Source organism: Oncorhynchus gorbuscha, linkage group LG26, assembly GCF_021184085.1.
Source record: "Oncorhynchus gorbuscha isolate QuinsamMale2020 ecotype Even-year linkage group LG26, OgorEven_v1.0, whole genome shotgun sequence".
Taxonomy (NCBI): Eukaryota; Metazoa; Chordata; class Actinopteri; order Salmoniformes; family Salmonidae; genus Oncorhynchus; species Oncorhynchus gorbuscha.
The window spans coordinates 1,712,615-1,726,721 of NC_060198.1; the positions used below are offsets into that span (position 1 = coordinate 1,712,615).

The 14,107-nt window shown below is 48.8% G+C and overlaps 1 protein-coding gene across 1 annotated transcript in view; it reads right to left on the reverse strand.

The window, feature by feature from the left end:
• The window catches only part of glis2a (GLIS family zinc finger 2a), a 51,210-nt gene extending 37,624 nt beyond the window's left edge, over positions 1 to 13,586 (reverse strand). Inside the window, exons 1-2 of the mRNA XM_046330244.1 lie at positions 12,852 to 13,586; positions 12,598 to 12,749 (exon numbers count right to left, since the gene is read on the reverse strand). The gene's annotated coding sequence lies outside the window, so the exon portion shown is untranslated. The remainder of the gene's footprint in view (positions 1 to 12,597; positions 12,750 to 12,851) is intronic.
• Positions 13,587 to 14,107: the final 521 nt, after the last annotated feature.

Below are 14,107 nucleotides of genomic sequence, written 5' to 3' on the forward strand. Positions count from 1 at the left end.
TTGAAGGTTGGCCTTGAAATACATCCACAGGTACAACTCCAATTGACTCAAATTTTGTCAATTAGCCTATCAGAAGCTTCTAAAGCCATGACATCATTTTTCCCAAGCTGTTTAAAGGCACAGTTAACTTAGTGTATGTAAACTTCTGACCCACTGGAATTGTAATACAGAGCAATAATCTGTCTGTAAACAATTGTTGGAAAAATGACTTGTGTTATGGACAAAGTAGATGTCCTAACCAACTTGACAAAACTATAGTTTGTTAAAACAAGACATTTGTGGAGTGGTTGAAAAACGAGTTTTAATGACTCCAACCTACGTGTATGTAAACTTCTGACTTCAACTGTATTTACAGGGGAGTCAATGTGCGGGGACACCAGTTAGTTGAGGTAATATGTACATGTAGGTAGAGTTAACTAACCTATAGTTAGTTGAGGTAATATGTACATGTAGGTAGAGTTAACTAACCTATAGTTAGTTGAGGTAATATGTACATGTAGGTAGAGTTAACTAACCTATAGTTAGTTGAGGTAATATGTACATGTAGGTAGAGTTAACTAACCTATAGTTAGTTGAGGTAATATGTACATGTAGGTAGAGTTAACTAACCTATAGTTAGTTGAGGTAATATGTACATGTAGGTAGAGTTAACTAACCTATAGTTAGTTGAGGTAATATGTACATGTAGGTAGTTAACTAACCTATAGTTAGTTGAGGTAATATGTACATGTAGGTAGAGTTAACTAACCTATAGTTAGTTGAGGTAATATGTACATGTAGGTAGTTAACTAACCTATAGTTAGTTGAGGTAATATGTACATGTAGGTAGAGTTAACTAACCTATAGTTGCATCATGCAGCCTACATATGTTTTGATTTCTAAGACATTATAAAGTTTGTATCATTCACAACTAAAGGTGCCAAATAACTCTAAATGTAGCATTTAGGACCTGTTTCGAATTATCACTTTTACGCTTAACATAGTCACTTTATATGCCCCTCTCTTTCCAGAATGGGAAAAATATCCTTTCTATTTATTCTGCTAAGTTCAATTATATTATTCTTACTATAAAATCATATAATATCAAATAATAGCATGGGACTTATAAGCATATCTTGTCGGCTAAATGAACAAGTCTGGTCATTTCATAATGTTTCTTTAGACCTGCCTAAAATAAATGATGGATTTATTGTGATGGTGTCTATTAAATAGATTTATTAGACTTTTTGTAAATGTAGATTTTCCAAAGGCATGTCTCAGCGGTTTGTATGTGTGGAGGCCTGGAGATGCTAAACGTGTTGATGTTAATTAACGGTCAATTAACATGAGACCGTCAGTCTTTTACATGACAATAACCGGCTGACAAAAAGTCATGATTGCCACAGCCCAGCAAGATCAAGGGAGGGAGAGAAAGTATGAGGGAGAGAGAAAGGACGAGAGAGAATACATGTGGGGAGAGCAAGAAGTAGAGAGGTGGGTGAGGAGAGAGGAGGGAGGAGGGAGGAAAGAGGGAGGAGATGCGGAATTCCGTCTGTGTTTGTTTTGGAAGTGAACACACAGACGCACTGCTCTATGGAGGATAAAGGAAAGAGGGATGTTTTATTTTCTTTTTAGAAAAGTGGGATGGAGAGAGGGATGTGTGGGTTGGGGGTCAGGGGTCGGGGGTCGGGGTGGCCAGGGGCCCTCATAGATGTATGGAGTCACACAGGTGGTGTTATCCATACTGGGGGAAACCGTGTGTGTGCATCGTGCCTGTGTGTTGTGTGTGTGTGTGTCGTGTGTGTGTGTGTCATGTGTGTGTGTGTCGTGTGTGTGTGTGTTTACCTGTGTGCATGTGTTTGTGCTTCAGCTGCTTCTGAGTATGCATGTGTTTGTTCGTTCATGCATTAGTGTTTGTTAATATGTGTGTCTAGAATCCATGCATACATATGTGTGTATACAGTATATCTACAGCATGTGTGTGTCTGCAGTAGGCTGTGTGTGCGTGATTCCCCGGCCCATCCAGACCTAAAGAGAGAGAGAGAGAGAGAGAGAGAGAGAGAGAGAGAGAGAGAGAGAGAGAGAGAGAGAGAGAGAGAGAGAGAGAGAGAGAGAGAGAGAGAGAGAGAGAGAGAGAGAGAGAGAGAGAGAGAGAGAGAGAGAGAGAGAGAGAGAGAGAGAGGAGGTGAATAAGACATTCCTGGGGGGAGCAGAGAGACGCAGTCGTTAGTGGTTAGAGTCTAACAGGAGAAAAATGCCTGGTCTGAGCCCAGCCAGACTAGAGCCAGAGTACACACACACAGCCAGACTAGAGCCAGAGTACACACACACAGCCAGACTAGAGCCAGAGTACACACACACAGCCAGACTAGAGCCAGAGTACACACACACAGCCAGACTAGAGCCAGAGTACACACACACAGCCAGACTAGAGCCAGAGTACACACACACAGCCAGACTAGAGCCAGAGTACACACACACAGCCAGACTAGAGCCAGAGTACACACACACAGCCAGACTAGAGCTAGAGTACACACACACAGCCAGACTAGAGCCAGAGTACACACACACACACAGCCAGACTAGAGCTAGAGTACACACACACACACAGCCAGACTAGAGCTAGAGTACACACACACACAGCCAGACTAGAGCCAGAGTACACACACACACACAGCCAGACTAGAGCTAGAGTACACACACACACACAGCCAGACTAGAGCTAGAGTACACACACACACACAGCCAGACTAGAGCTAGAGTACACACACACACAGCCAGACTAGAGCTAGAGTACACACACACAGCCAGACTAGAGCCAGAGTACACACACACAGCCAGACTAGAGCCAGAGTACACACACACACACACAGCCAGACTAGAGCCAGAGTACACACACACACACACAGCCAGACTAGAGCTAGAGTACACACACACACACAGCCAGACTAGAGCTAGAGTACACACACACACAGCCAGACTAGAGCTAGAGTACACACACACACACAGCCAGACTAGAGCTAGAGTACACACACACACACAGCCAGACTAGAGCTAGACACACACACAGCCAGACACACACACAGCCAGACTAGAGCTAGAGTACACACACACAGCCAGACTAGAGCCAGAGTACACACACACAGCCAGACTAGAGCCAGAGTACACACACACACACACACACAGCCAGACTAGAGCCAGAGTACACACACACACAGCCAGACTAGAGCTAGAGTACACACACACACACACAGCCAGACTAGAGCTAGAGTACACACACACACACACACACAGCCAGACTAGAGCCAGAGTACACACACACACACACAGCCAGACTAGAGCCAGAGTACACACACACAGCCAGACTAGAGCTAGAGTACACACACACACACACACACACACACACACAGCCAGACTAGAGCCAGACTAGAGCCAGAGTACACACACACAGCCAGACTAGAGCTAGAGTACACACACACAGCCAGACTAGAGCCAGAGTACACACACACAGCCAGACTAGAGCTAGAGTACACACACACAGCCAGACTAGAGCTAGAGTACACACACACACACAGCCAGACTAGAGCCAGAGTACACACACACAGCCAGACTAGAGCTAGAGTACACACACACACACAGCCAGACTAGAGCCAGAGTACACACACACAGCCAGACTAGAGCCAGAGTACACACACACAGCCAGACTAGAGCTAGAGTACACACACACACACACAGCCAGACTAGAGCCAGAGTACACACACACACACACACACACACACACACACACACAGCCAGACTAGAGCCAGAGTACACACACACACAGCCAGACTAGAGCTAGAGCACACACACACACACACACACAGCCAGACTAGAGCACACACACACACAGCCAGACTAGAGCCAGAGTACACACACACACAGCCAGACTAGAGCCAGACACACACACACACACACACAGCCAGACTAGAGCTAGAGTACACACACACACACACACACACAGCCAGACTAGAGCCAGAGTACACACACACACAGCCAGACTAGAGCCAGAGTACACACACACACACAGCCAGACTAGAGCTAGAGTACACACACACACACACACAGCCAGACTAGAGCCAGAGTACACACACACACACACACACAGCCAGACTAGAGCCAGAGTACACACACACACAGCCAGACTAGAGCTAGAGTACACACACACACACACACACACACAGCCAGACTAGAGCCAGAGTACACACACACACACAGCCAGACTAGAGCCAGAGTACACACACACACACACAGCCAGACTAGAGCCAGAGTACACACACACAGCCAGACTAGAGCTAGAGTACACACACACACACACAGCCAGACTAGAGCCAGAGTACACACACACACAGCCAGACTAGAGCTAGAGTATACACACACACACACACACACAGCCAGACTAGAGCCAGAGTACACACACACACACACACACACACACACAGCCAGACTAGAGCCAGAGTACACACACACACAGCCAGACTAGAGCTAGAGTACACACACACACACACACACACACACACACACACACACACACACACACACAGACAGAGCCACACACACACACACACAGCCAGACTAGAGCAGACACACACACACACACACACACACACACACACACACACAGACTAGACAGAGTACACACACACACAGCCAGACTAGAGCCAGACACACACACACACAGCCAGACTAGAGCCAGAGTACACACACACACACACACACACACAGCCAGACAGCCACACACACACACAGCCAGACTAGAGCTAGAGTACACACACACACACACACACACACACACACACAGCCAGACTAGAGCCAGAGTACACACACACACAGCCAGACTAGAGCCAGAGTACACACACACAGACAGCCAGACTAGAGCTAGAGTACACACACACACACACAGCCAGACTAGAGCCAGAGTACACACACACACAGCCAGACTAGAGCTAGACACACACACACACACACACACACACACACAGCCAGACTAGAGCCAGAGTACACACACACACAGCCAGACTAGAGCCAGAGTACACACACACAGACAGCCAGACTAGAGCTAGAGTACACACACACACACACAGCCAGACTAGAGCCAGAGTACACACACACAGCCAGACCAGAGTTAGAGGGAGGCCAGCTTTCCCCACTCTAACTGTGTGTGTGTGTGTGTGTGTGTGTGTGTGTGTGTGTGTGTGTGTGTGTGTGTGTGTGTGTGTGTGTGTGTGTGTGTGTGTGTGTGTGTGTGTGTGTGTGTGTGTGTGTGTGTGTGTGTGTGTGTGTGTGCACATGTATGTGCTGCTATGGGGAGTAGTGGGGAAGGTTTTCATAACTAGCTAGAGTTAAACCCGTTGAACTCTCATGTACAAACAGGGGCAGTCAAAGACAACACAGGGCTTACCCAGCATGGCACAGCTCCAAGGGGTCCTTTTGCTATATCACACACTGTTCACCCCAGGACTTTGCTACATCACACACACGGTTCCTCCCAGGACTTTGTTATATCACACACGGTTCCCCCCAGGACTTTGCTATATCACACACTGTTACCCCCAGGACTTTGCTATATCACACACTGTTACCCCCAGGACTTTGCTATATCACACACTGTTCCCCCCAGGACTTTGCTATACCACACACTGTTACCCCAGGACTTTGCTATATCACACACTGTTACCCCCAGGACTTTGCTATATCACACACTGTTACCCCCAGGACTTTGTTATATCACACACGGTTCCTCCCAGGACTTTTCTATATCACACACGGTTCCCCTCAGGACTTTGCTATACCACACACTGTTACCCACAGGACTTTGCTATATCACACACTGTTACCCCCAGGACTTTGTTATATCACACACTGTTACCCCCAGGACTTTTACACACACTACCCCCAGGACTTTGTTATATCACACGGTTCCTCCCAGGACTTTTCTATATCACACACGGTTCCCCCCAGGACTTTTCTATATCACACACTGTTACCCACAGGACTTTTCTACATCACACACACAGTTCCCCCCAGGACTTTGCTATAGCTTGTATAGGAGTATATATAGTTGGCAAGGGGTTGCTACGTACGTACACATGTTCATGTGCTCGAACACGTACCCTCACACACATTGTTGTTTCTAAGCTGTAGACTTGGGCGGTATACTGTATATCCTGTATATACTGGAAAGGTATGAAGGTATGAAAATCTGTATACCGCTTGACTCTACAAAGTACATTCATGAGTGTACTCATGGGACTTTCACACTTCACACACGTTACACATGTTACACATGTTACACACACACACACATGATGAGTCTTCCTTTCTGTTATATGTTCTCATTATGGCTGTGCTGTCCTCTCATCACCCAGTTAGTCAGTCTGGTGAGGTCCAGTAGAGTCAGTCTGGTGAGGTCCAGTAATCAGTCTGGTGAGGTCCAGTAGAGTCAGTCTGGTGAGGTCCAGTAATCAGTCTGGTGAGGTCCAGTAATCAGTCTGGTGAGGTCCAGTAATCAGTCTGGTGAGGTCCAGTAGAGTCAGTCTGGTGAGGTCCAGTAATCAGTCTGGTGAGGTCCAGTAATCAGTCTGGTGAGGTCCAGTAATCAGTCTGGTGAGGTCCAGTAGAGTCAGTCTGGTGAGGTCCAGTAGAGTCAGTCTGGTGAGGTCCAGTAGAGTCAGTCTGGTGAGGTCCAGTAATCAGTCTGGTGAGGTCCAGTAATCAGTCTGGTGAGGTCCAGTAGAGTCAGTCTGGTGAGGTCCAGTAATCAGTCTGGTGAGGTCCAGTAGAGTCAGTCTGGTGAGGTCCAGTAATCAGTCTGGTGAGGTCCAGTAATCAGTCTGGTGAGGTCCAGTAATCAGTCTGGTGAGGTCCAGTAGTCAGTCTGGTGAGGTCCAGTAATCAGTCTGGTGAGGTCCAGTAATCAGTCTGGTGAGGTCCAGTAATCAGTCTGGTGAGGTCCAGTAGTCAGTCTGGTGAGGTCCAGTAATCAGTCTGGTGAGGTCCAGTAATCAGTCTGGTGAGGTCCAGTAGTCAGTCTGGTGAGGTCCAGTAATCAGTCTGGTGAGGTCCAGTAATCAGTCTGGTGAGGTCCAGTAGTCAGTCTGGTGAGGTCCAGTAGAGCCAGTCTGGTGAGGTCCAGTAATCAGTCTGGTGAGGTCCAGTAATCAGTCTGGTGAGGTCCAGTAATCAGTCTGGTGAGGTCCTGTAATCAGTCTGGTGAGGTCCAGTAATCAGTCTGGTGAGGTCCAGTAGAGTCAGTCTGGTGAGGTCCAGTAGTCAGTCTGGTGAGGTCCAGTAGAGCCAGTCTGGTGAGGTCCAGTAATCAGTCTGGTGAGGTCCAGTAGAGCCAGTCTGGTGAGGTCCAGTAATCAGTCTGGTGAGGTCCAGTAATCAGTCTGGTGAGGTCCAGTAGAGTCAGTCTGGTGAGGTCCAGTAATCAGTCTGGTGAGGTCCAGTAATCAGTCTGGTGAGGTCCAGTAGAGCCAGTCTGGTGAGGTCCAGTAGTCAGTCTGGTGAGGTCCAGTAGAGCCAGTCTGTTGAGGTCCAGTAGAGCCAGTCTGGTGAGGTCCAGTAATCAGTCTGGTGAGGTCCAGTAGTCAGTCTGGTGAGGTCCAGTAGAGTCAGTCTGGTGAGGTCCAGTAGTCAGTCTGGTGAGGTCCAGTAGAGTCAGTCTGGTGAGGTCCAGTAGTCAGTCTGGTGAGGTCCAGTAGAGTCAGTCTGGTGAGGTCCAGTAGTCAGTCTGGTGAGGTCCAGTAGAGTCAGTCTGGTGAGGTCCAGTAGAGTCAGTCTGGTGAGGTCCAGTAGTCAGTCTGGTGAGGTCCAGTAGAGTCAGTCTGGTCCAGAGGTGGTGAGGTCCAGTAGTCAGTCTGGTGAGGTCCAGTAGTCAGTCTGGTGAGGTCCAGTAGTCAGTCTGGTGAGGTCCAGTAGAGTCAGTCTGGTGAGGTCCAGTAGTCAGTCTGGTGAGGTCCAGTAGAGTCAGTCTGGTGAGGTCCAGTAGAGTCAGTCTGGTGAGGTCCAGTAGTCAGTCTGGTGAGGTCCAGTAGAGTCAGTCTGGTGAGGTCCAGTAGTCAGTCTGGTGAGGTCCAGTAGAGTCAGTCTGGTGAGGTCCAGTAGAGTCAGTCTGGTGAGGTCCAGTAGTCAGTCTGGTGAGGTCCAGTAGTCAGTCTGGTGAGGTCCAGTAGAGTCAGTCCAGTAGTCAGTCTGGTGAGGTCCAGTAGTCAGTCTGGTGAGGTCCAGTAGAGTCAGTCTGGTGAGGTCCAGTAGGTCCAGTCAGTCTGGTGAGGTCCAGTAGAGTCAGTCTGGTGAGGTCCAGTAGTCAGTCTGGTGAGGTCCAGTAGAGTCAGTCTGGTGAGGTCCAGTAGAGTCAGTCTGGTGAGGTCCAGTAGAGTCAGTCTGGTGAGGTCCAGTAGTCAGTCTGGTGAGGTCCAGTAGAGTCAGTCTGGTGAGGTCCAGTAGAGTCAGTCTGGTGAGGTCCAGTAGTCAGTCTGGTGAGGTCCCAGTCTGGTGAGGTCCAGTCAGTCTGGTGAGGTCCAGTAGTCAGTCTGGTGAGGTCCAGTAGAGTCAGTCTGGTGAGGTCCAGTAGTCAGTCTGGTGAGGTCCAGTAGTCAGTCTGGTGAGGTCCTCAGTCTGGTGAGGTCCAGTAGAGTCAGTCTGGTGAGGTCCAGTAGAGTCAGTCTGGTGAGGTCCAGTAGAGTCAGTCTGTCCAGTGAGGTCTGGTGAGGTCCAGTAGAGTCAGTCTGGTGAGGTCCAGTAGTCAGTCTGGTGAGGTCCAGGTAGTCAGTCTGGTGAGGTCCAGTAAGTCAGTCTGGTGAGGTCCAGTAGTCAGTCTGGTGAGGTCCAGTAGAGTCAGTCTGGTGAGGTCCAGTAGTCAGTCTGGTGAGGTCCAGTAGTCAGTCTGGTGAGGTCCAGTAGTCAGTCTGGTGAGGTCAGTAGAGTCAGTCTGGTGAGGTCCAGTAGTAGTCAGTCTGGTGAGGTCCAGTAATCAGTCTGGTGAGGTCCAGTAGAGTCAGTCTGGTGAGGTCCAGTAGAGTCAGTCTGGTGAGGTCCAGTCAGTCTGGTGAGGTCCAGTAGAGTCAGTCTGGTGAGGTCAGTAGTCAGTGAGGTCCAGTCAGTCTGGTGAGGTCCAGTAATCAGTCTGGTGAGGTCCAGTAGAGTCAGTCTGGTGAGGTCCAGTAATCAGTCTGGTGAGGTCCAGTAATCAGTCTGGTGAGGTCCAGTAGAGTCAGTCTGGTGAGGTCCAGTAATCAGTCTGGTGAGGTCCAGTAGGTCCATCAGTCTGGTGAGGTCCAGTAGTCAGTCTGGTGAGGTCCAGTAGAGTCAGTCTGGTGAGGTCCAGTAGAGTCAGTCTGGTGAGGTCCAGTAATCAGTCTGGTGAGGTCCAGTAGTCAGTCTGGTGAGGTCCAGTAGTCAGTCTGGTGAGGTCCAGTAGTCAGTCTGGTGAGGTCCAGTAGTCAGTCTGGTGAGGTCCAGTAGAGTCAGTCTGGTGAGGTCCAGTAGTCAGTCTGGTGAGGTCCAGTAGAGTCAGTCTGGTGAGGTCCAGTCAGTCTGGTGAGGTCCAGTAGAGTCAGTCTGGTGAGGTCCAGTAGTCAGTCTGGTGAGGTCCAGTAGAGTCAGTCTGGTGAGGTCCAGTAGTCAGTCTGGTGAGGTCCAGTAGTCAGTCTGGTGAGGTCCAGTAGAGTCAGGTCTGGTGAGGTCCAGTAATCAGTCTGGTGAGGTCCAGTAGAGTCAGTCTGGTGAGGTCCAGTAGTCAGTCTGGTGAGGTCCAGTCTGGTGAGGTCCAGAGTCAGTCTGGTGAGGTCCAGTAGTCAGTCTGGTGAGGTCCAGTAGAGTCAGTCTGGTGAGGTCCAGTAGTCAGTCTGGTGAGGTCCAGAGTCAGTCTGGTGAGTCCAGAGTCAGTCTGGTGAGGTCCAGTAGAGTCAGTCTGGTGAGGTCCAGTAGAGTCAGTCTGGTGAGGTCCAGTAGTCAGTCTGGTGAGGTCCAGTAGAGTCAGTCTGGTGAGGTCCAGTAGTCAGTCTGGTGAGGTCCAGTAGAGTCAGTCTGGTGAGGTCCAGAGGTCCAGTAGAGTCAGTCTGGTGAGGTCCAGTAGAGTCAGTCTGGTGAGGTCCAGTAGTCAGTCTGGTGAGGTCCAGTAGAGTCAGTCTGGTGAGGTCCAGTAGAGTCAGTCTGGTGAGGTCCAGTAGAGTCAGTCTGGTGAGGTCCAGTAGTCAGTCTGGTGAGGTCCAGTAGAGTCAGTCTGGTGAGGTCCAGTAGTCAGTCTGGTGAGGTCCAGTAATCAGTCTGGTGAGGTCCAGTAGAGTCAGTCTGGTGAGGTCCAGTAGTCAGTCTGGTGAGGTCCAGTAGAGTCAGTCTGGTGAGGTCCAGTAGTCAGTCTGGTGAGGTCCAGTAGAGTCAGTCTGGTGAGGTCCAGTAATCAGTCTGGTGAGGTCCAGTAGAGTCAGTCTGGTGAGGTCCAGTAGTCAGTCTGGTGAGGTCCAGTAGAGTCAGTCTGGTGAGGTCCAGTAGTCAGTCTGGTGAGGTCCAGTAGAGTCAGTCTGGTGAGGTCCAGTAGAGTCAGTCTGGTGAGGTCCAGTAGTCAGTCTGGTGAGGTCCAGTAGAGTCAGTCTGGTGAGGTCCAGTAATCAGTCTGGTGAGGTCCAGTAGAGTCAGTCTGGTGAGGTCCAGTAGTCAGTCTGGTGAGGTCCAGTAGTCAGTCTGGTGAGGTCCAGTAGAGTCAGTCTGGTGAGGTCCAGTAGAGTCAGTCTGGTGAGGTCCAGTAGTCAGTCTGGTGAGGTCCAGTAGAGTCAGTCTGGTGAGGTCCAGTAGAGTCAGTCTGGTGAGGTCCAGTAGAGTCAGTCTGGTGAGGTCCAGTAGAGTCAGTCTGGTGAGGTCCAGTAGAGTCAGTCTGGTGAGGTCCAGTAGAGTCAGTCTGGTGAGGTCCAGTAGAGTCAGTCTGGTGAGGTCCAGTAGTCAGTCTGGTGAGTCCAGTGTCAGTCTGGTGAGGTCCAGTAGAGTCAGTCTGGTGAGGTCCAGTAGTCAGTCTGGTGAGGTCCAGTAGAGTCAGTCTGGTGAGGTCCAGTAGTCAGTCTGGTGAGGTCCAGTAGAGTCAGTCTGGTGAGGTCCAGTCCAGAGAGCTTTCTCCTTTCTGTGATCGCTGCTGGATTGTATTATGATATTATTTTCCCACTGTCTCTTTCTGTGTGTGTGCGGTGGTGGTGGTGGGGGTGGGTCTGTTACAGTCCCGTTGCATCATTGCTTTGGGGCCGCTAAGGGCCGCTTTGTCTCCGAGAAGCCTGGAACTAGGCCCTCTCTTTTCCTGCTGTGGTGATGTTGGGTGTATCTGCGTATTGTATCTAGTTCCCCTCAGACTCCTTTTGCACTGTTGTGTGTGTGTGTGTGTGTGTGTGTGTGTGTGTGTGTGTGTGTGTGTGTGTGTGTGTGTGTGTGTGTGTGTGCGTGCGTGCGTGCGTGCGTGCGTGTGCGTGTGCGTGAGCGTGTGCGTGCTTGTGTGTGTGTGTTTGTGTGTGTGTGTGTGTGCGTGCGTGTGTGTGTGTGTGTGTGTGCGTGTGTTTGTGTGTGGTCAAACTAAGGGCCAGTCATCTTTATTATTGGCCCACAATAGACCAGATGTAAGATTCCTGAAGCCTCTGTGTGGGCATAACACACACTTATCAGTACGTTGACAAGGACTCCCACTGGACACAGACGTCCATTCAACGTCTATTCCACGTTGGTTCAACGTAATTTCATTGAAATTACATGGAAACAACTTTGATTCAAGTGGTGGGTGCCCAGTAGGCTGATTGTCCAATCAAACACGTTCCCAGTGTTTCACTCTGACCTTTAGGGCTAATCTCATTATCTCCTTCTGGTTAGTGTTAAAAAAGCCAACTCTCTGTACACTTTAACTGGATTTAGGCTCCAAACTCTATCACTCCAGATGTCTCATATAGGCCTACCACTAAACTCACTGCAATCTAATCAAATGTTCTGGAACTAGGGCCTATACTATACTAGGCTTACTCAACATGTCTCATTTGAGAGACATTTTGGAAAGGCCATTGTTGAAAATGAGGGCAGGTTAGGTCGTAAATGGTCGTGAATGGTCAATCAACTTTAACAGAACACTATTGCGCACTATTCCGGTTGGCTGGATATGATCTAGTCTGTGACAGACCGTTCAATCAAGTCACACATATGTAGCCTACATGTCATTTTAAAGCAGCCTGTGGTGAGATGTTAAAGGAAGATGTTAAAGGAACGAATATGGGATGTTGGATACAATATCAAATGTGGCATTTAGGCTACACAGGCTAAATAATATGGTGTCCAGACATGTCAGACGGACAACATAACGGACGGTGACATCCAGTCTAGACCGACAACCGGTCACGAGCATCTTATGTCGGTGCCCTTTATCAGAGACAATTTCAACCAAATTTCCCACAGGAGCCGAATTTATCAAATTTACGTAGTCTATAAATATAGTAGTTTACATACATTACCACAGCGAAATTATTATAGGGGAATAAAGGACACGTATGCAAAGTAAGAATCTGTCATAGACTCCCATGGGAGAACATGGATGTCTGAGTGTCTGTGTGTGTTTACCTTTTATAAAAGCCTTGTCTCCACTGGACGTGGACGTATAGTAAGTATCCTGTCGGCTCTCCTCGTTGGATGTCTCCTCTACTGTCACTTCTCAGTATCTTCTTGATGTGCACACATCCGTTTCAAACGGTTGATAGGCTACAGAAGGGTGTCTATTCAAGAGACAAGTTTAGTAGGCGCTTGTCGAACCTTTGTCGATAGAATATAATGTATATATAACAGACTGTACGGAAAATAAAGACATAAAAACCCACCCCAAAGGAGTCCGTTCGTTCTACTGCTATATTTCTTTACAAATAGGCCTAGCTTGTCGCAAAAATAATCATCTGTTTTTCTGCAAGTCTGGAAATCCAGGACGCACTGAAAAAAACACGTCCAGCAGAAAAAAAAACTTTGCTTTACAGAGTCTCGAAAACAAACCGAGCCTCGTTGTCAATAACCATAACACTGTTAGGAAATAATGTCAACACTGACATTCGTCAAATAGCCTATGTTAGGATAAAAGATAGCTTCAAGCTTGCGCTCTTGGAAAGAAGGTGCATCGCTTAGTTACGACGCTAGTCAACTGCCTTCTCGGTAGGCGGTCATCCCCCTAGTTGTCTTTTTAGAAGAGGGCGGGGGGTGTCATTGGTCTATGTGGGTGCGCAGCTAACCATCGAGATGGAGAGGAGGTGGTGGTCGCTGGCAGATTTGGGTCCTGTCTGTTTTCTCTTTCCTTCCTCCCTTCCACTGTTCGCTTCCAGCGGTTGTCTCTCACGATTTCTACTCCAATCGTTTGCTTGCCTCAGCTGAGCCGTGCGTGGCTCTCTGTCTTTCTATTCTCGCTCTCTCTTTCTCTTTTTTCCGGCTACACCCCTCAGCAGGAGACGTGACTGTGTGGTTCCAGCCTCCCCGTGGTCGTCTGCTGTGTACGTAGACAGACCAAGACCCAGTCCAGCCCCTATTCCCCCACGCAGCCACCACCACTCCTCTGTTCCGTAACAGACCCTAGCAGCCTACCTCTTCCAGCTCAGCGCATGCCTCCCTTGCCTTCTCGTTCCCGCCTATCACTTCCCGAACACGAAGGTTGTCCTCGGCTCATTTCCAACCTTTCCTTCAAGTCTCTCTCTTTCTCATGTTTCTCGCTCTCAATTCAATGGGCTTTATTGACTTGGGAAACATATGTTTACATTGCCAATGCAAGTGGAATAGATAATAAACACAAGTGAAATAAACTATCAGAAAACATTACACTCACAAAAGCCTCACTCTATCTGAAGAAAGAAAACAACACTCGAGTGAACAAAAAACACGCATCTCTCTCACATATATTCTCTATTTCTCCGTTTCACAGCTGACTTCTCCCTTTCTTCATCTCCTTGTCTCCCTGTCTCTCTCTCTCTCACACACACACACACACACACACACACACACACACACACACACACACACACACACACACACACACACACACACACACACACACACACACACACACACACACACACACACACACACACACACACACACA